This window comes from Spermophilus citellus (genome assembly GCF_964194105.1).
Source record: "Spermophilus citellus genome assembly, chromosome: 10".
In the NCBI taxonomy this organism is placed as follows: domain Eukaryota; kingdom Metazoa; phylum Chordata; class Mammalia; order Rodentia; family Sciuridae; genus Spermophilus; species Spermophilus citellus.
The window spans coordinates 64,566,273-64,587,783 of NC_138197.1; the positions used below are offsets into that span (position 1 = coordinate 64,566,273).

At 35.0% G+C, this 21,511-nt stretch overlaps 1 protein-coding gene across 5 annotated transcripts in view; it reads left to right on the forward strand.

The window, feature by feature from the left end:
* TMEM117 (transmembrane protein 117) overlaps positions 1 to 21,511 on the forward strand; it is a 482,831-nt gene that overhangs the window by 442,976 nt on the left and 18,344 nt on the right. The window lies entirely within an intron of this gene.

A 21,511-nucleotide genomic window follows, 5' to 3' on the forward strand; every position in this document is an offset into this window, starting at 1 on the left:
TGGTTGTATTAAGTAAGCATGTCATTGAAAATAATGCCCCTCTGAGGGTTGCCATGGTGGAGGAGATTGTTTTTCTGGGCCAATGAATTAGCTTTAGTCACTTTTTTTTCCTAATAAGGATATTGATTTGTCATTTATTTAGACCAGTGAATATAATTTATTGGCAAATATTCATCATAATTTTATTCCGTCTGTCTAAACACACATGCGTGCGCAAGCACACGCACACACACACACACACACACACACACACACACACACACACACAGAAAGAGAGCATACAGTAATTAAAAGAAACCTTTTCCCCATTGTTTAATCTTCCAATTAAATCAATCCTACCTATTCTGTAACCTTTCATTCATGGCAAATAGTCTTCTAGATTAAAAGTTTGGAATTTTGCCCATAGGTTACAGATTCTGGAAGAAACTTCAAAAACCCTGAATTTTAAACCTCGTCTCAGGTTACAAAGATGTAGAAATAAATTTGAGCTCTAGAAAATTCCCAGCCTCTGATAGAATCATGAAAGTCTCAGATGTGTCCCAAGAATACTCTAGGGTTAAGTAACTTGAGTTTGAAGTAATCACAGAGGACAAAGGTGTTGGTCCTGCTGAATGATTCCTATCTTTCAACATTATCTCAGTTTCAATAGAAACTTCTACACTTTATAAACCCCAAGTCCTCCCTATATGAGCAGAGGAAATCTCGGAGAGACAATCATCAAAATAATGAATAAGTTTTCTTATACCTGGCACAGTTTCCAAGAGAATTTAAGGTGGTAACAATCTCAGGTAAGATGTTCCTTTCTTCTTGGAAACTTTGTGTTTTTCTGAATAATAGGAGTGAATTTCTTACAAGAGTAATTCCCCAGTCAAGGATGGTATTTTCTTAAAACTCAGAGAAATAAACACCACTAACAATAACAAAAACAACAACTACTACTACTATTGCTACTCTTCCTCTTCCTCCTCAATAGGAACAATAGGCTTTTTTCTTCACTCAGTTCTTAGAGCTGTGTTTCAAATCTGGCTCTATATCATAATTTCAGAATTTACAAAAAAATACTCCTGATTCTCATTGTAAAGCGATCCAAGTGACAGAGCCCAACTGAGCAAGAAGTGAGAACCATGGATTTAGAGGGCTTTGTTTTTGTTAAATTAAAGGCTGTATCACAAGGAAGTAGTGAGCAGCATAGTAATAGAAACTACTTTATTCAGTGTTCATTCAAAGTCCTATTTGGACATGGCCATGAAAGAGCATAAGATGTGGGCATAGATTATTTTTCACTTTGAAAAGATGTAAAAACTGTGATCACAGAGATCATCTTAAAGAGGAACATTGTTTGACATCAGGACATCACAGAAAGTAACCAAGGTTAACTTTAAAATGGAGCACAGACAATAGTTCTTAGTGCTTTGTAGGTGAAGGTGTTAATTAACATAGTCTCAGAAACTTACATGTAAGCCCACTTGGGTGGGAAAAGTGTGCATTTATATCACTTGAATTTTTTTCATGATTTTTCTTTGGAAAGTTAATGATACAATAAGTTATATTTAAAAGAATAAAGGGAGAAATTTTGTCAAGTTGTAGTGTTTGCATTTGGACTAAGCAATGGAGCATTGATTCATGTGGAGAAGATTGTATGGATAAAACTCTAGAACAGATAGAAACTAGAGGGAAAACGTTGAGGTCATCTGCATGTTCCTCTTTTCCCACCAAGTTTATCTCTGCAAGGTTCACTCTTTACTCATCTGTAAACAGAGTGACTTTTGTGAGAGAGATGCTTCCTCTATACCTTAGCCTGTAGCTGCAGGTTTAACATCCTAGTCAGAGAGATAATTAAAACAAACCTCTTCAGTTGGAAGTCTTTCCCAGTCCCAAGGAGTACTAAAACTATTAATATCAATAAAGAATGAAATTTTGACAAAGATCCACTGGTATTAGAGTTCAGAGAAATTGCATCTTTACCCCCCTTGAAGTACTGCAGACTGGTATCAATGAAGCTTTTCCTTATGGTTTTCAAAGGCTTGAATTATAGAGTATGATGAAGAGTGTATCTTCCAACTTTTGAAAATGTGTGTTTAATTTTTCATGTGTCTAATTGCTAATAAACTCACTTAGCTCATTCTCCAGGGCCTCTGTTATACAAACTATTTCCTATTATTTAAACAAATAGTAAGTTGAATTCTTCTTTATCCCCACCCATTCAGTAAAATATGAATGAGGGAGTTATTTTAACAGCTATAAAACTTGAATCAAGTTGTGGGTGCTTAGCAGAATTCATGATGGAGGAAATTAGTCTTGTGCGGTGAGCGTTAGTTTAAGCAGTGCAGGCTGCTCCTGTCTGAGTGCTTGTCCTCCATTATTAATGTCAACCTGGCTGTTGACATTCTTGTCAGATCCCCTTCAGAGTGCTGAAGTCTTTGTCTCTTCATGTGAGAATACTTTCCAGAACCTGCATTTCATGCTCCTACAGAAGTGCCAAGCACTCTTTTGGAAGCAGTATTCTTCTCACCAGGAGAGCTTAATCTGTCAGCTTTTTCTAATTTGGAAAATTGCACCTGTCTCATGGAACAGATATTCATTCACCCTCTCCCTCACTCATCCACTCTTTTGACAATATCTTTGTAAATCGGTCTATTTGTTGCATTCCTGATGCTGTACCACATGCTAAGAATGTAAAAGATGAATAAGACACAGTCCTTGACTTCAGGGTACATAGTCACAGCTGAGAAACTTGCCACATGCAAAGTCACCTAATACCTGCCATCATTGGAAGGGCCTGGTCAACTCAGTTTCAAAAATGTCAGTTTGAGGAAATGAAATAGGGATGGTTATTTAGAGCAGTGAAATCCTGAAAAGTGATTTCTGAAAACCAAACTGCTTTTAAGAAGAAGATCTTGTTCCCCACATAGCATTGTCATGGGTAGATATATAGCCATGGCATAAAGAAAAGCTAAGATTGCATTTCCCAGCAATCACCCGCAGTACAGTCTTTTCTGTGTTGGGGTCAAATAGAAGGCTGGTGAATGAATTTATCTTCCTTTCCTTTTTATTCACTTTTCTTGCCCTTCCCCTTTTGTTTCTTCATTAAGACAGAAACATACACACAGTATCTAAAAGTTATAAAAGGAGCTTTTCACTGAAAAGTAAGTGAAATGCCTTTAAATTGGGAAATAATTTTTAGTAGCATTAACCTGTAAAGAGAATTAGTCAAAGGAGGAAATTTTATGTCTTTTCAATTCTTTTAAAAATTTTATGCAGAACCATAATTACTGGAGAAAGCATGCAGTCAGAATTAATCTGATCAGCATCCTCACAATATATAAATTTTTATTAGCATTAAAAATAATAAAGTCAGCAGACCCAAAGTAAATGGATAGGCAGTGCTATTTTTTTATTATTATTTCCCAAGCCTGAGGTAACTAAACTTTCATGCATGATGTTGTAAAAATTAAATGATGCACAGTAATTTGAAATATGAGTTTTCCTTCTACAAGTTGGCATTTTTAGCTCTGTATTTTGTTTGGAAATCTATCCATCTTCTGATGGTTATTGCTTTATACTTCATCAAACTTCTATTTGGATTTAATAGTAATGTGTTTTTTTTTGAGTTTCTCAAAATAGAAATCCAAAGTATGTTTATTTCTGTTTGATTTGACACTTTCTTTCCATTGGCTATCTAGAGGCTATATAAACACTGTTCTGATTATTCTCCTTGAAATATGTGGTTTTACATACGATCAGCCAATTTGTATTTCACTGAAGTTAGATATGATCAGATATACCTGCACAGTGCTGGAGGATTGGCCTTCCAAGAGTCCATTTGCCTGATAAATTGAGACATCTTTGAGAAATAATCCATCTTATGGGAATAGAGAGTTGAAATAGAGGCGCTTGATGTAAATTCAAGTCTATAAGAGTAGAAAGAAACACACCATGAATGTTATATGGTTCATTCTTCCATCCACAGCATATACTTGATTCCTAGGGAGAGTGTGTGGTTGATAAAAAAAGTTACAGAAAATTTGCAAAGACTAAAGCATTCTGTTCTGTAGCCTATATGGTACCAGAAGAAGAGAACATAGAGCAGAACTACTCAGTGCAGCAGGAGACTGGACCCCCCATTACCTGCCCTGGAGAAGAAATAGGACAGGAAACCTCTTTGGCAGTGTTAGCTGGAGGCAAAACCAGAACTGAAGGGAGATGGTGCCACAAAGGTCAGTGGTAACTCACTGGCTATTTGTCATCTTCCAGCAGGTTCACAGGCCTTGTCTTCTGTGGTAGGTTTCTGTTGTGAGTCAGAAGAAGAAAAAAATAGGAAACAGACTGGATGTCTGTGCAATTGTGAGGACCATTGGTAATTTCCCAGGAACTGTGTTTGGAGGGGGCAATTAAAAAATAATAATAATAATAAGAGATCTTAAAAAGCCTTAAGTTAAAAGGGCTGGGGCTGTTTTTCAGTGGTAGAGCACTTGCGTAGCATGTGCAAGGTGCTGTGTTCGATTCTCAGCACCACATTAGAATGAAGGTATTAAAAAAAAGAAAAGCCTTAAGTTACTTTTCCTCTGGAAGGTGTATTGGGGAAGAGGGAATACTCTGATGTGATAAGGAAAGAATGACAAATTACATGATTACATAAAAAACAGGGAATGAGAAGAAACCAACAATATTAACTCAAACGCACGCATAAAGGAGCATAATGTAGTTACCTTAAGCTCCTTCATCCATTTCCATTTATTTTATTGTCTTTTGAATGAGTTCATGGAATCAACAGCATCTCTGGAAGAAATGACAGAATTCACAAAATAATGGAGATCATAGTAAATCTCAGTAGGTATGCAACTGAGTTCATCCAAACTATTTTTTTCTACATATTTTAAACTAGGTTTTCTTTCCCCCCACCCCTAGTTTATTTCCATTTCTGACTTCTATCCCGAGCTGGAGATCCACATTTCCAGCTCTCTTCTGGACATCTTCAGCTGAATATCCTTTAGAAACCCCACACTTAACAAATCAAAACTCATTCTTTTACCCTAACGTTCTCCCCCAAATTGCTCTGTCCCCTGCATTTTGTTGTTGGTGGTAATGCCAGCAGCCATCCAATCTTCCAAGTAAGGAAAATAGTTTCACCTGTGCTTCTTCTGATGCTGTGTTTCCCATATCCAGCATGTTGACAGCAGTGCCATTATTTTCTCAAATTTCACCCTCATTTTCTTACTATGGGACTGTAGGTCATCATCATGTGTTTCCTAGGCTTTTGCAATAGTTTCATAGTACAATACTTTCCTTGCTCCTTGCTCCAGCAGAACAGAACTTTTCTTGCTCTAAATGTACAGCAGAACATTCTAGGTTTCAGACTTTTTTTTTTTAAGAATTTAGCTCTGTTCCATCATTATAAGTGCTCAGAAAAATGCCTGACTACTTTTGAGCCACTAAGTAGGTTGTTTGTGTATTAGGTAGTGGTTGGCTGTACTGCATTAGCTCAAAAATTGTGTTACTCTTCATTAATTCACAATCCCTTGAATTAATGAAGGGATTAATTTTGATTTTTCAGAAGTCAGTAATATCTGCTTTTTAACCCTAGCTTCGTAGGTTTATTTACCATAAATAGATGAGGAATATTTCCAGTTGGAACTAAGCAGAAGAGAGAGAGGAAGACAGAGAATCAAGTAAAAATAAGTGACATGTTATGATTTTTTTTTAAAGATTTCATATTAAAATTAAAGTGTTCTGTTTTTAAATCAAGAAGAAATGTGGATTTGCATTTTAGTACCAATAGATGCAGGGAAAGAGAAGCAGCAACTGCATCCAATTCCTGAGAACTTGGTATTAATGGACCCTGCCCAGCCTATACTTGGAGCTAGTCCAACCCTGTCTGCTTGTGCTAAATTGTAGCTCTAATATCTCTGTGGGTTTTATAATAACATAAATAATTATAATGCATTGTTTTTTATATAGCAACTTTCTCTAAGGAGCACAAAGTGCTGTGTGGACATTATCTCATTAAATCCACAGCACTCTGGGGACATAAAGGAAGGCAGGTGATATTATATCCCCTTTGAACCCTGAGCTGAAAAGGAATTGCTCCAACCAAAAGTAAATAAAAGCAAGATTGAATAAAAGCAAGATTTATAGGAGGATATAAGGTTAGAGGTTAAGGAAAGATATTGACTGTTAGAATTAAAGAAAGATTTAAAGCCAAAAAGAAAAAAAGAAAAAAAAATTGCTTTGAAAATGGGAATATGTCTAGAATATGAATAAATATCTAGAATGTACATAGTAATATGGGTACACAAAATTAAAATAATATTAAAATACTTTAGAAATTCATAAAACATGATCAATTTAAAACAAACTATAATTTTACTGTAATAACAAAACCAATTTGATATATTATCTTGCTGTCTTTTGTTAGTTTTTGTTTTATTTTCACTGTGCATCTGCAAATAGCCACTTAAAATTATAGCTTATATTTAACTTTGCATTATGTAGTTTCACTTAACAATATATGGTAAAGCTTACATAATTTTAATTCTGAGTAGCTGTATAATTTTCCATGGAATGATATACTATATTCAGTTTCACTTTTATCTATCAAAAGTTTCTTTCCACTTGTTCACCTAACAAATAACAATAGATTGAAAGCCATTTTCTCGGCAGAGTTTTCTAGAAGTAGAATCAGCAGATTAATATGGACTATTAAAAGATGACTGCAGAAACATGCTCCCAAATTAGCATGTTATAGAAAAAACCAAATAGTAAGAAAATATCTAAAGACAATGTTTACAAATTAGCAAGGCAGCTAATTTAAAAGTGAAAATGTTAATAATTTTTTTGTCTCTGTGTGAAAAGTCATTTGGTTTTATTTCTCATCACATCTTCATTTATTTCAATGACTTTAATAGTGTGGAGCCAGATAACAGAGAATGTTGAATCACATAGAAAACATGAGTGTGTACATGATGTAAAAAAAAAAAAAATAGGTTTACTCGGACAGACTAAGTAATTTTTCTGCCCTTCTAATTTTAATTTATGTGGCCAAATGTTTATGAAAATAATTAGAAAAGTGTGTATGTGTATACCTGAAGCCCCATTTCAAGAAGGTAAATAACACTGCAAATTTTTCTAATTATAGAGGCACTGGGGAAAAGGATATGCATATAACTATTGTCAATGAGGGTTTTTTCCCATGGTTATCTGATTTATGCCATAGTCATTTACCAAAGTAATTACCTCAAGGATAAGAAATATTGACTTTGGTTAAGATAAACATTAATATATATATATATATATATATTGATGATGTGATGTAAATACTGACCAAGGAAACTGCCAGGCCAATGTTATTCCAGTGGCAATCAATCTGAATGACAACAAGAATACGAAGTCAATACCAGCTTAATTCTGAGTAAGGAATACAGAATGAATCATGGATTCACAGTTTTTGAAGTTTTAATCACTTTTCTTGATAGTATTCTGTTGATTTAAATTCGCATGCCCATTGTTAACGGTTTTATGGTTGGCTGCAATGTGCAGACTGATGCAGGTTAATCTGGGACACCAAAATCATTTCTATTTTCTTACAGAAAATTCTCAAACCATTCCTGATAACATGACTTTAGTAATGGCATTCAAATGTTGTGCACGGAACATTGTGGCAGTTCTGTACACTGCATTTTCTGTTTTACTATATCATCAAATAAGCAGTGTCTATCTTTGGGTGAAAAAAGACTTAATTTAAAAAATTATAAGAAAAGAAGGTCTGTGAGGAGATGATCTTTTAGATGACCTAATGTTAGGTAAACCACAGAGATTCACTGGAAAAAGGTCCATTTGGGTCTGTGTTTTAAACTAACAACACAAATTATAAAAAAGATGACCCATGTATATGGCAATGTTCTATGCCTGGAGCATGGGATGATCTACATGATCTTAGCAGCCTGTGGTCACTATGAAAATGGAAGGTTGACAATGGCTGGGTAATTCATTCATTCTCTTGAAGTTTGAATAAGATGTGTGCTTTCTCCATTAGCTCCATCACCCCAACTTTGATAATTCTGTATCATCCTATAATAATGGTATAGAAACAAATTATAGTAATAAGTACTGTTCAACTTGTTTGCCTCTTCCACTGCAGGGTTAGCTTTCACGAAGGCAGGAATTTTGATTTCTATCTTTATTGCCCCAGTGTCTCTCACGGTTTCTGGTACATAATAAACACTTGGTAAATATTGGTAAATGATCAAACAGTTTATGTTTTTTAACCTTCCTACTATGTATTTAACATTGTGCAAAGGACTGAGAGAAATACAAAGAAACATACCATCAATATATAGTTAGTTCTCTGTATCCTTCGGTTCCACATATGTGGATTTAAATCATCTATTGATGGAAAATATTCAGGAAAAAAATTGCATCTGCACAGAACATGTACAGACTTCTTTCCTAAACAATGTAGTATTACAACGATTTACTTATCATTTTCTTTATATTTGCTATTATAAGTAATGTAAAAGATCATTTGAAGTTCATGGGGAAGATACACATAGATTATAAAGAAATACTCTTTCATTTTATATAAGGGACTTGAGCATCCCATGGATTTTAATATCCCCAATTATCCTAGAACCACAGATACCAAAGGAGAATGGTAGTAGATGCATGTATACGAAAAGTTAACACCACACAATAGTCTACTGGTGGACCTATGACAAAATGTTCTTTGGTGCTCTTACTGAGGAAAATAGCAAGGGTTAAATAAGACAAACATTGTGATATTGTGATATCTAAGTTAGTGATTGATGAGCATGATCATACAAGTTAACTCAGAAATACTAAAGTCTATTCCCATTATTATTTGATTAATGTTCAAATCCCTACTAGACTGTAAGCTTCAAGAAACCAGGATGTACATGGGTTTTTGTTCATCAAACTCCCAAAATTAGAGGATCTAATTCCTAGGATCTAAGAGAGCTCATGACATATAGTAGATAACTGAGCACTTGCTTTACTAAGTATTCTCCACTTTATATACATCTGGGTCATTTTTGGCCTCAGTTCTCAGATCAGACATCATCACTAATTAGCCACTTCCTCAAATGCCCTCCTTGTTGTTTCTCTATCAATCCCTAGTTTATTTTCTTTGTAACTAATTTCATTTATTTGACTCTTCACCAGTTCTTTTACCTGCTGTTCCCACTAGGAACTCTGTTTGGGTTCCTGTTGCATCCACAGCACACCTTATAGAATCTGGTGCCATTTGCTGCAGAGGCTCCATCCTCATAGAGATCTTTCTAACCCTAGCTAAAGTAGATTATGCCCAAATGTTATCCTGGTTTATTTTCTCTGTAGGGCAAATAATTTCCTGAATTGTTCTGTTTATGTGTTTATATTACATTCAAACTATAAGTCCCAGGAAGGCAGAATCTAGAAATCACATCTGCCTTGTTCATTGCTATATTGTCAATGCTTAGAAGAGAGACTGAAACAATTATTGAGTGTGCAGACATAGACAGTGACACAAATTAGAGCCAGGATAAACTAAGTAACTCACTTCATCAATGTAATATATAAAACATTTGTATAGAACTAGACATGCCTATGTTGGCTTCTACTCTTCTACTTATTAGCAAAATTACCTTCTCTGAAAATCAGTGTCCATTATTGAAAAATGGAAAAAATAAAACCTCTCCTACAGAACTGTTTTAAAGAATAATTAGGGAAATGTATGTGAAGAACTATTCTGGGGCAGAAACTGTTTTTTATAGGAGCTCCTTGAATGGTAGCTGTTGTTAAAACAGTACATCAATTATATGGCCCAGCTGGAGGTGTGACAAGCAGAATACTTAATAATATTAGAAAGGCAAGTCTGTTTCCTTTCATTTAAATAACTTTAGAAGCTATCTTTTTATTTTAGATCAGAGCATGAGTAACCTATTGATCAGACTCTTTAATTATTGGCAAGACCATGCTAAATCATGGACAATTGACTTGAAAAAGAAAACCAGAAAAAAATGTTAATTACGAAGATAATATTTGTTCTTTTACACAGTCTGCAGTTGACGCTAAGGAAGCACAATTGAAGGACTCTTTCACTGAATCTGAGTTAATTTGCATACTTTGCAGGTGCTTCCATTAAAAAACCAAATCATTCTTCCTATGTATTGTTCCCAAAGATGAGATGTGAAGAAGTCCCCATTTCTGGCTAATGCTAATTGAAAGGCAGATGATACATGATTAGTTAAGGGATTTGATTCATCTTTGTAGCTGTTGAAGTACATTTATCATTAAAAATAAATAGAGTATTAAAATTCCAGGACTCTCTAAGTTGGGAATTAATGGTAGGGACCAGTTGGCAAATCATAGGGAACATGGAACTTTTTTCAGAGAACTAATTTCTCAATATACTCTGTCACCTGAACAGTCTCATAATTATGTTGATTTGCCAACTTCTCTTCTAGTGAGAGGCAATGAATCACACACACCTGGGTTTATATATAAAAAACCATATTAATTGATTTATGTATATAACATTGCAGATATCCATAAAGCAAAGCCTATGGCAACTGGCAAATGTGATAATTTCACATTTACCAATGGCTCACCAAGTACAATCTGATGCTTGAAGGCAAAATTTTATGTTTTATATTTAGTTTTCATTATTACTACCATATAGCTTTTCTGTGCATTGAAAGTCAATTTTCAGAACCATAGGCATACCATTTTTATGAGCAAAAAATTTATGAGATATTATCCTGAGGTGGCATGAAATTATTTTCTCATCATTTTTACCTCCTTCCCAAAGCCCACTGTTACTTTGTTTCCACATATACTAAGAATATTGTCTGTAATATTTCTAAGTATGACATATTTCATGAGATTTCTGATATACTACAGAGATACAATGTAAAACTTTGACCTCATAGTAACATTACACTTGTACTTTTTAATATTGATCATACTGATAATTCTGTTTAAAATCAAATATAAAGAAGAACACTGAATAAAAGGATTAGTAATTTTATATTTATGAACACTATGCCATCTCTCCATCATAATTATGAGAAAAAGAACTAATCTTTGAAATGTGAGGATCATCATAAAATAATAAATTAAACACTGCATTGACATACAGAAAAGGAAGACTTCAAATAAAAGTTTGTTAGGTTGCTATAAAATGTGTGTATAATTACACATAGAGATCTTTTCATGTGTTCCTGCTTTGCCTCATGTCATGGGCATAATATGAAACTTTAACCACTTAATGATATGTGCAGCCACAATATGTTAGTAGCATAAATCTTACCATTATGTAAGTTCCAAAGAAACATAAAAGATGTGTCTTTTTAGAAAGTTACAAGGTTTGATAACTATCACTGATGGACCCTAAATCATCCCCAAATCTATTCTCTGCCATCAGAATGCCTGAGCATAATGAAAAAAATCCTCATCTGAGAAAACCAAAGAGTAAATACTTTTGGGAGATAATATTCATTGTTTTAAATATTATAAATTTAGAGCTTAATCTATGCATTGGCACTGAAAATTATAAGAGGTCTATAAATCATTTACAGTTAAATGTGCACCTCAACCTGAATATTTTGCAAACTTTGTTAATGTCTTGCATGATAAAAGTAGACTCATTGCCACTTCTTAATTTTGCAATGAAAACTAGACAGGATAACTTCCTAATGTGCTCCAAGAAGCAAAATATTCCAGAGAAAACATCATTTCAAGGTGAGCTGCAACATACCACTTTCATTACAGATACAATTTATCATCAAACAGAAATACATATTAGCATGGCAGTTGGCTTTTAGGCAGGTAAATAACTGCAACATTAATAGCTCAGTAGTAGAATGCTTTCCTGGCACATGTGAGGCACTGGGTTTAATCTGTAGCACCACATAAATATATTTTTTTAAAAAGAAATAAATATATTTTTAAAAAAGAAAAAGTCATGAGAAAATTTGATGTGGCAAGCAAAAACGTCTTTTTAGACTGCCCTGCGACCAAACCTTTTTGGCACCAATTGTGCAGCATTGGGCAAACTACTTGACTGCTCTCTGAGCCTCAATTTACTCCCATACAAAATGAGAAAAAAAATCTGTCATATATATTTACATGTGGCTTACAGTAGATTAAGTATTTCAAATGGATGGCACAGAGCAGATTTATAATAAATATTTGTTTGCTTAGTCTGATATGAATATGAAAATATATCCAATCTCATAAATAGGACTTTTGTGAAGATTTCTGCATAATATAAATGGGGATAAAATGGAATATATCATGGGTTACTGATTTAATTTCATCTTGTCTCTTTCCTACTAGTAATCTGTTAGATTCCATGGTGGGGGGCAATTCCTGTAATCACCATTGTATAAAACTGTAAAAGTAAGAACATAATTTATTTTTTCACTTATTAATATCATTTTATACATTTCGAGAATATATGCTTTGCATCTAGTAAGCATTTAATAACTGTTGATTTAGTTCACTGATAATGTGATACCATTCATTGGGGAAATTGAATATGTCCTTGGGAACTTCTTTGAGAAATGTAGACCTCATATTGACTGTAAAAGGGCTTTATGAAGTCTACAGGCCAAGCTCACTGTGGCCACATCAGACTTTCCTGAATGGATTGTGTCAGTATGAAGATATGCTATTGCTGACATGCATGGAAGATTCTTTACCCCAGCTTGTAGTTCTGTTTTCCAAAAGGACTCAGGGTGATGGAATATCCCTCCCATAGGTGTTGAACAAGGAAAGCAATGCATGTTAGACTTTTGTTGGCCATTGACCTCTGGACTAACAATAGTTTCAGAAAATTTTTCAATTCACTGAGGATATAATTCAGAAACAACAAAATATATTTTATTCTTTCCATCCCTCTAACCTGTACCAATATATCTTATTTCCTAGTCTTTGGTTTCTTACTTGAGGGTGGATAATTTTTCTCTAGAGCTCAAAGGATGAACACTCTTGACCTAAAATTCATTGAAGACAGACAAGGAAAATCTGACAGTTCAAATTCATTGCTCTAAAGGTTTTACTTTCTGTTACCTGTTATCATTGAGTGGTCCAGGGGGTCAGAAGCAGGGGGCTCTGAGGTTGTTCCAGAGCCTGAAGTCTTTACAAAGAAAGATGAAAATAGAAGGAAACCACACTGGGTACAGAGAAGTGAGGACCCAGCCTCTTGTTTCTAAAAGCCTGCTGTATTCAATAAATAGGGGCTCTTTGGCTTTTTCAGAAAAATTGCCATTTTGAGATCACCGATAATGATGGTCAGAATGTTTAACTACTGGCCAAAGCAGTAGTGACTGGTAGTCAGTACTGAATAGACACTGTCCACTAGAAATGGACAACAGCTGTAAACAACCAGTATGTCCATACTTGTGCAAATCAGTTTTAACACTGGTAATTGCAAAACTACTGAAAACATAAAAAGAAAATTACAGGTCTCAGACTTCCCTAGTCTATAATAACTCACTCTATTTTATACTAAGAAAATCATTTGAAACTAACCTAATCATGGTCTCTCTTGAATTACTGTCTATTTACACTATTCTCTCTTACAGCAGAGATCCTAAAAGTTCTGTATGTATTGCCTCTACTATTTTACATATTTTTCATTTTTAATATTCATTATTTTCTTTAAATTAATTTTTAAGTGATACATAAAAATGTGAAAATTGTACATAGTAGTGAGGTCCCATGTAACATTTCAATGCATGTACACATTGTGTGATCATATAAGTCATAAAAGTTTGAGATCATAAACATGTCTCAAACATTTATTACTTATTTTTAACAAAAACATTCCAAATATTTTCTAGCTTTCTGAGATACATAACAGTTATACAGACGTACAGACATAGTACAGTATTTTCTATAGTCACCCTGTGGTGTAACCGCACACCAGAACTTCTTGTTCCTAACTGTATCTTAATACCAATCAATCATACTTTGCCCTTGCCTCCTTCCCCTCCATCCTCCCCAGCCTCTGGCAACTACCACTCTCTCACCTTGTATGAGATTAATGCTTTTAGATCCACATGTAAGTGAGATCATGTGGTACTTTCTTTCTATACCAGGCTCCTTTCACTTATCTCCAGTTCCATCCAAGTTGTCACAAATGACAGGATTTCATTCTTTTTATGGATGATTAGTGTCCCATTGTGTTTATGCAGCACAGTCTCTTCATCTGTTCATCAGCTGAGAACACTTGTGTTGTTCCCATTTCTTGGCTGTTGTGACTAGTGCTGCGATAAATAAGAGAGTGCAGAAACCCATTTGACATACTGATTGAATTTCCTTTGGATATATACCTAGGAGAGGGTCACTGGATCATATAGTGGTTCTATTTATAGTTTCTTGAGGAACCTCAAGATTGTTTTTCATAGTAGATATACTAATTTGCCTTCTCCCCAACAGTGTGCAAGAGTTTCTTTGTCTTCACATCCTCACCAACACTTATTATCTTCTCTTTTTGATAATTGGCTCATCCTTACTGGAATAAGGTGATATTTCATTTTGGTTTTAACCTACATTTTTCTGAAAACTAGTGATGAACTTTTTTTTCTATATCTGTTGACTATTTATGCATCAACTTTTGAGAAATATCCATTTAGGTCTATTGCCCATTTTTTATTGAGTTACTTGCTTTTTTGCTATTGAGTTTTTCAAGTTCCTTATAAACTCTGAATATTAACCCCTTGTTAGATGAACAGTTTACATACTTTTACTTAAACATGAGTCATCTCTTCACTCTGATGATCATTTATTTTGCTAAACACAAGCTATTTAGTTTGATATAATTCCCTTTGTCTATATTCACTTTTGTTTCCTGTTTTTTTTAGGTATCTTTTAAAAAGAGAAAAAAATCCTTTCCCATTCCAATGTCCTGAAATGTTTTTGCTAGGTTTTCTTCTAGTAGTTTCATGGTTTGGGGTCTTAGGTCAGTCTTTAATCCATTTGAAGTTGATTTTCATAACTGGTGAGAGATAAGGCTCCAGTGTCATCTTGTGACTGTTTCTACACCATTTCCCCAGCACCCTCTATTAAAAGGCTGTCCTTTCTCCAGTTGACTATACATCTCATTTCATTTTCTTTTGAATCAACTCCAGTTGTGCTTTTGTCCTTCACTTGTACTTCCTCTGGAGCACAGTGGTGTTGTCAAGAACAACAACCCTCATACTGCCAAATCTGATGGCTAATATTCAGTCCTATTCTTCTTCAAACCTTCAGCTACATTTGACATAGTTATCACTCCTTCTTGCTTGAAACATTTTTTTTAAATCCTGGCTTCTAGGACATGACTGTTCTTTTCAGGTTACTTTGCCGGTTCCTTTTAAAGATTCTAAATGCTGAAGTGTCTTAGTATTAGGCTTCTGGACCTCTACGTTTGGCTTTGTATACTCCCTTTCTATGTAATTTTATCCAATGCTGTGACCTTATATCAATAGACACACTGGTGACTCCACATCTGTGTTTCTAGGCTCAGCCTCTTCACTAAGCTTCCCAACCGCCTACATGATATTTCAACTTGGATGTTGGGTTAGTACCTTTTCTGCTGCTGTAATAGAATGCCATAGACTTGGTAATTTATAAGCAATAGAAGTTCATTTGACTCATTGTTTTAGTCAGCTTTTTTTTGCTTCTGTGGCAAAAAAAAAAACAACTAACAAGAACCGTTTTAGAGGAGGAAAAGTTTATTCGAAGGCTCACAGTTTCAGAGGTCTCATTCCAGAGACAGCTGATTCCATTCCTCATGGCTCACAGTGATGCAGAACATCATGGCAGAAGAGAGTGCCAAAGGGAAACAGCTCACATGAGGATCAGGAGGCAGAGAGACTCCACTCACCAGATACAACATATATACCCCAAAGGCACACCCCTCAATGACCCACTTCCTCCAGCCACACACAGCCCACCTTCTCTAGTTACACACTACCCACCTTCAGTTACCACTCAGATAATCTGTCAGGGGATTAATTCACTGATTGGGTTAAGGCTTCTATAACTCAATCATTTTTCCTCTACACTTTGCTGCATTGTCTCACATATGAGCTTTTGGGGGACACCTCACATCCAAACCATAACACTCATGGTTCTAGAAAGTTTAAGACCATGGCACCAGCATCTGGGTCATTTTACATAGTCTTCATTGTGCTAACATGACAAAAGGGCAAGCAGGCACATAATAATGACATTACTCCATTGATTACTTTTTATAGGCCCCATCTCTTCATACTGTCACAATGACAATTAAATCTCACCATGAGATTTGGAGAAGAGATTCAAACTATGACAGGTATCTATTAAGTTTTCCATATCAGCGTATTCTGAATAGCTCTCTGAATTTCTTACCCACTTTCCCATTTTCTGAAAGTGGATTCGTTCCCCCCAATCTTCTCCTTGCCAATAAATGCTATTACCATTTACCAGCTGCTCCAACCAGTTGTAATAACTTCAAAATGCATCTTGACCTGACCATCTGGTTGCCCGTGTTTTATCCACATCACTTCACACCTGAACTTCTGCAGCAGTCTCCTGGGTGGACTTTATTCCTCCCACCACTCTCCACATCACCCACATTCCCATAACCACTCTGGTCTTCCTGCTTCTTGAACACAAAAACGTCCCATCCTTCATACTTTAGGGCCTTTGTGCTTGCTTTCCCTTCTAGTTGATATTATCCTCCTCTAGAGTTTTACAGGGCTTTCTCTTCATATGAACCAGTACTCAGTGGAAAGATTGCCTTTAGATACACTTACTTTTGACCAATTCAAGTAGCACCCATGACATCTCACTATTTTTCATCCCTTTCCCTCCTCACTTCAGAACACTTATCATTGTTTGACAACATATTATATCCTCATTTGCTAAAAGACTAGTCTGTGTTCCCAACTAGAATATATGCTCCATTAGAAAATCCTGAAAAAATAATAGAAATGAAACCACTATAAGGAACTTCAAAGGCTGTTTTTTTCTACCACCCATCTGACATTAAGATCAACTTCATACTCTTTCCATTGTTTGTGAGGTGAGCATTTATATATTGAATCACATTTTCCCACTGATATCCATTATCATTATTTTTTCATGGAGAAAAATGACCTCAATATTACATAAAGAATTTATGAAGGACAATAATATCTACTCTTTTGACAGTATGCATTAATTTTCCTAAGTAGCCCATAGAAGAAATTAGTCATTCAGACAATTGAATGTGACCATTGCTGGCAGCATATGTAAAGCCAGAATAGACACTAGAGCAGTGGCATTTTGTACCAAATATGCAAATACAATAAAGCACAGAATAAGAAGGAAATATATGTTATTATGATGTAGCCCGTGTCTGAAAAAGAACACAAAAATGTGTTGTTTAATAACTTTCTTTAACTAGATTTCATTCTTTCCTTATAAGAGGAATTCTTTTTTGAGTAAAATACATGTCACTTTATTATATAGTTAACATTTGTTCTTCTTAAAAAGTACTAAGTAGATCAGTTGGAAGACTTTGTAAAATGACCCAATGCTGAGCATTTCTTCAGACTTTGCACTAAATTTAGTTATCAGCCACTCTTCATAGCCAAAGGCTTCCTCTCTCCCCATTTCATGGGAGTCTTTAAGATGTTGAACACTCTTGCCTTCTGTACTGGTGAACTGTGGTGTCCTAGTAAGGGGTATTGATTTTCCATTATTCCTGGATGCCACATGATGCATTTCCATTAGTTGTAAACACTTATAAGACTGACTTTTATTTTGTCCTTCATCACATCAGTCTGTAAGGACAGGACATCTGTACATGAGGCTCAGTGCATTTCATTAGACACGTATCCATTTTGGCGCTCAAAGGAATGATGCTTTCAGATGTCTAGATGTAATGGAACTTCTTTTAAAAAACCCACTGTTACCTTGCCACAGCCTTTAGGCAAGTTCTCTAAAAAGTAATAGACTATATTTAGTTTTCAGACCTGCTCTGGGGTTGACATGTTTTTTTAATATAGGCACTAGACTAATATTTATATCTCACTGGTAAATGTCTTCAAAATTAGCCAGAATTTATATTGTCTTTTGTGAGTTAAAAAACAATATTGATGAAGAAAAGATATTATATGACACTAAAAAGTAAACCCCTAATATAAATTACATTTTAGACCACAATAATATTGAGAGTTCTTTAGGATACACAGAAATACGTGAAAGAGTCAAGTTCTTTACATTTTGAGTAAAGATTTGCAGTTCAGCATGGATTTGTTTTAGTGATGAATGAGGTCTGCCATCTCTACTACTAGCTGACAAAAGCCTACTTCAACCAGAAACCCAAGACTTTTCCCCCAAAGGTTTTAAATCCTTTATGTAGCCTATTTGCCTTCTAAAAGAAAACTACAAAAGGTTATAGAATGCATTTGATCTTCAGGGGGAAAACAACAGTGAATATCAAGAGAAAATCAGAATACAACATATGAGAAAAGGGTCAATGTCAAAGGACATCAAAAAGTGTCCTGAAACCTCTGTTGTGAACACCAGGTTCTGTCTTGCATTCCATTTTGCCTTAACACTTCTCCTACTGTCATCATTGTGTGAAGCTATCCCTTCACCCTTTCCAAACCACATGCTCCTTTATATTCTCATTCATGTTTTCCAACTTGTTTGCACATATCTCATGAGCTCCTTTGCAAATGGCAATTCAAAGGGGACCCCTTTTCAGTCCCCCGACACACATTTTTTTGCTGTTTTTCTAAATTAATTAATTTATTTATATATGACAGTGGAATGCACTATATAATTCTTATTACACATACAGAACACAATTTTTCATATCTCTGGTTGTATACAAAGTGTATTAACCAACTTCCCAAACATTTATTAGCTCAACTCACGATATGATATTTACACTTGACCTTCACTCCCTCTGATGATCCATTCTCTTCTTTCTTTTGTGATCTTTGGCTACTGGGTGAGACTTTTTGTTGCTGTCCATACAATTCCAGTATACCTGGTGAATAAATAAAAAATGTAAGACAACAAATTTCTTTATAATAATTAATCTTATGTGATGTGTAACATTTATTTACAAAAATAAGTTTTTATTGTGCTGTTTCTGTTTAACTACATCCATCTGAGTTTCCATTTACATGAAACCCAAAATGGATTGTTGTATAACTTTCAGAGCACTCCATTCATCAATTAGCAAATATTTGAGTTCTTACTCTATGCGAACCCTATTTCAGGTATGGGAAACACAGCAGTGGACAAAACAGGAAAAAATTCCTCTTATCTCCCTAGAGCTTACATTCCAGTGGGGGAGACAGGCAATAAACAAATAAATAACAAAACCAACTGTATGTCAGAGCTTCCAAGGATTAATTCAACTGAATGATACTATGGCAACTTTGCCAATTAGAAGAAGCACAGAGTTTCTGAAAGAAACCAGGCACTCTAGTTGCTTAATAAGAAACAAAAATATCACCCAAAGCATAAGTACAATTCTTCAGGCCACCACTGCTCACTGTCATCTACAATCCTGTTGCTAGGACACTGCTAAGCATGGAAACGCTAAGGATGCTTTACAAGCTGGGAAGATCTTTGGCAAAATGTTCTGATATTCAGGGATCTAAATTCAGCTCTAGAGAATGGTGAAATAGAGATTAACAAAGAAGGAAAGAAATATATCTGTAAAGTTGGCTTTTGAAATAATTTGAAATTTAATAGTCTAATGTCTATAAAGAGGAGATATATAAATTATTACATTGAAAAATACTGATATTTTTAGCAACATTGAATAATCTATTGTCAATTCAATTCTAAATAGTTTCCAGCTTTTCATTAAAATCTAATTTCTTTCTTAATTTCCTCAAAAAACAGGTGGCTAATCTTTAACCCAGAAAATATAACTTCTGTTCTGATACGATGGCTCTAGTTTTGCAGGATAGAGTAATCAGTGTTATTACATTTTTATCATCAAACACTTCCCTAAATAGAAATAAGGTCTCTTCATTTGATTTGGGAAATTGAATGCTAGTCAGGGAATTCAAAACAGTGTTGGTTTCAAGCTCGAGTTCCTCTGAATAGTACCAAGTTCTTTTCCTTGACCCTGAGGCATGGATCGTAATGAGAAAGCACTGGGAAATGATGAATCCAGGATGTCCTGAGACTAGCTTGCTTATGTACTTAACATTGTCCTGAAATTCTGTCCAAATGTGGGCCATGAATAATAGGGATCAGTAGCTGCTTTTTATTGCCATAGGCAGAAGTAAACCATAGTATGTAAGAAATAAGATTGGATATATATCATGACACTGCTCATTTATTTTTATATGGAAATATGCCCATCTGAATGAAAATTAACTGTTTCTCCTATATGAGGCAGATGCAAGGCTAGTGGTCTGTTCACACTGTGGATATCATCACGAACTGATGAGAACCAGAATAGCATAATACCATGTACCTAGATAATTCTCACACCACTGAACCACAAATCTGATAGACTTCTGCCAGTTATTGCTGGATTTAATAGCAGAGAACAGTAAGAAGGCTTTGAATTACTAAACACTGATAACACTTTTTGAAGAACAAAATAAATGAACATTTCATAATGTGCATTTCCAAGATGTGCCTATCTACCGTGAGTTTAGTAACTGAACACATCTTGCTTAGCATTCTCTTAATAAATACTTTATCTTGTATTCAAAATATGCACTTTTACATTCATGCAGAAGGAAAAGAAGCCATGATTCTCATAACATACGCATATTTAACATGTGTATAAAACTGGCTATGCACCCATATTCATGACGCCAAGACAGTCTCAAGATTTGCTGTAAATCACCCATTGGTCAAACCATCCTCCTCTTGGCAATCTGATAAAAGCCAACAGTCCCTGGGGCAGCTGCTCCATGGAGAAAGAGTTAAAGCTGGTCTTCCTGTTCACATTAGGGTCAGATAAATGGCAGCCCTTTGGGGTTGGGGAGAGAAAATTTAAAACCCATATGACATTGGTTCTTAGAGATGTGTAGATGATCATTGGTGCTTCTCATTCAGAACACAAAGCAGGTAAAAATAATTCCATTTGCGAATTACAAACAGACAATAATGTTACTTTTCATGGTTAATGACAGCCTGGCCTGGTGGAAAGTATGGGTTCTTTGGAACCAGTTAAAACTTGGGCTCTGCTGCATGACCCTTTTTTCCACTTTGGACAAATAACTTCTCTGAGGCAAATTTCCATCTGTGGATGGATGTATTAATTAATTTATGATAGTTATTTCATAATGACTACATATATCGAAACATCACATTGTGACTTTAATTAAGTACATATAATTTTTATTTGTACACTATACCTCAATAAAACCGGGAGAAATGTGTCAATAATAACAAGTTTTCAGGATTATTTTGAATGTATGTGCAGATAGATAAATAGATGAGGTATTTAAATTCACACACAGAGAGACAATAAGAGCATACATCCTAGGATGATATTAGAACATTGCAAGGG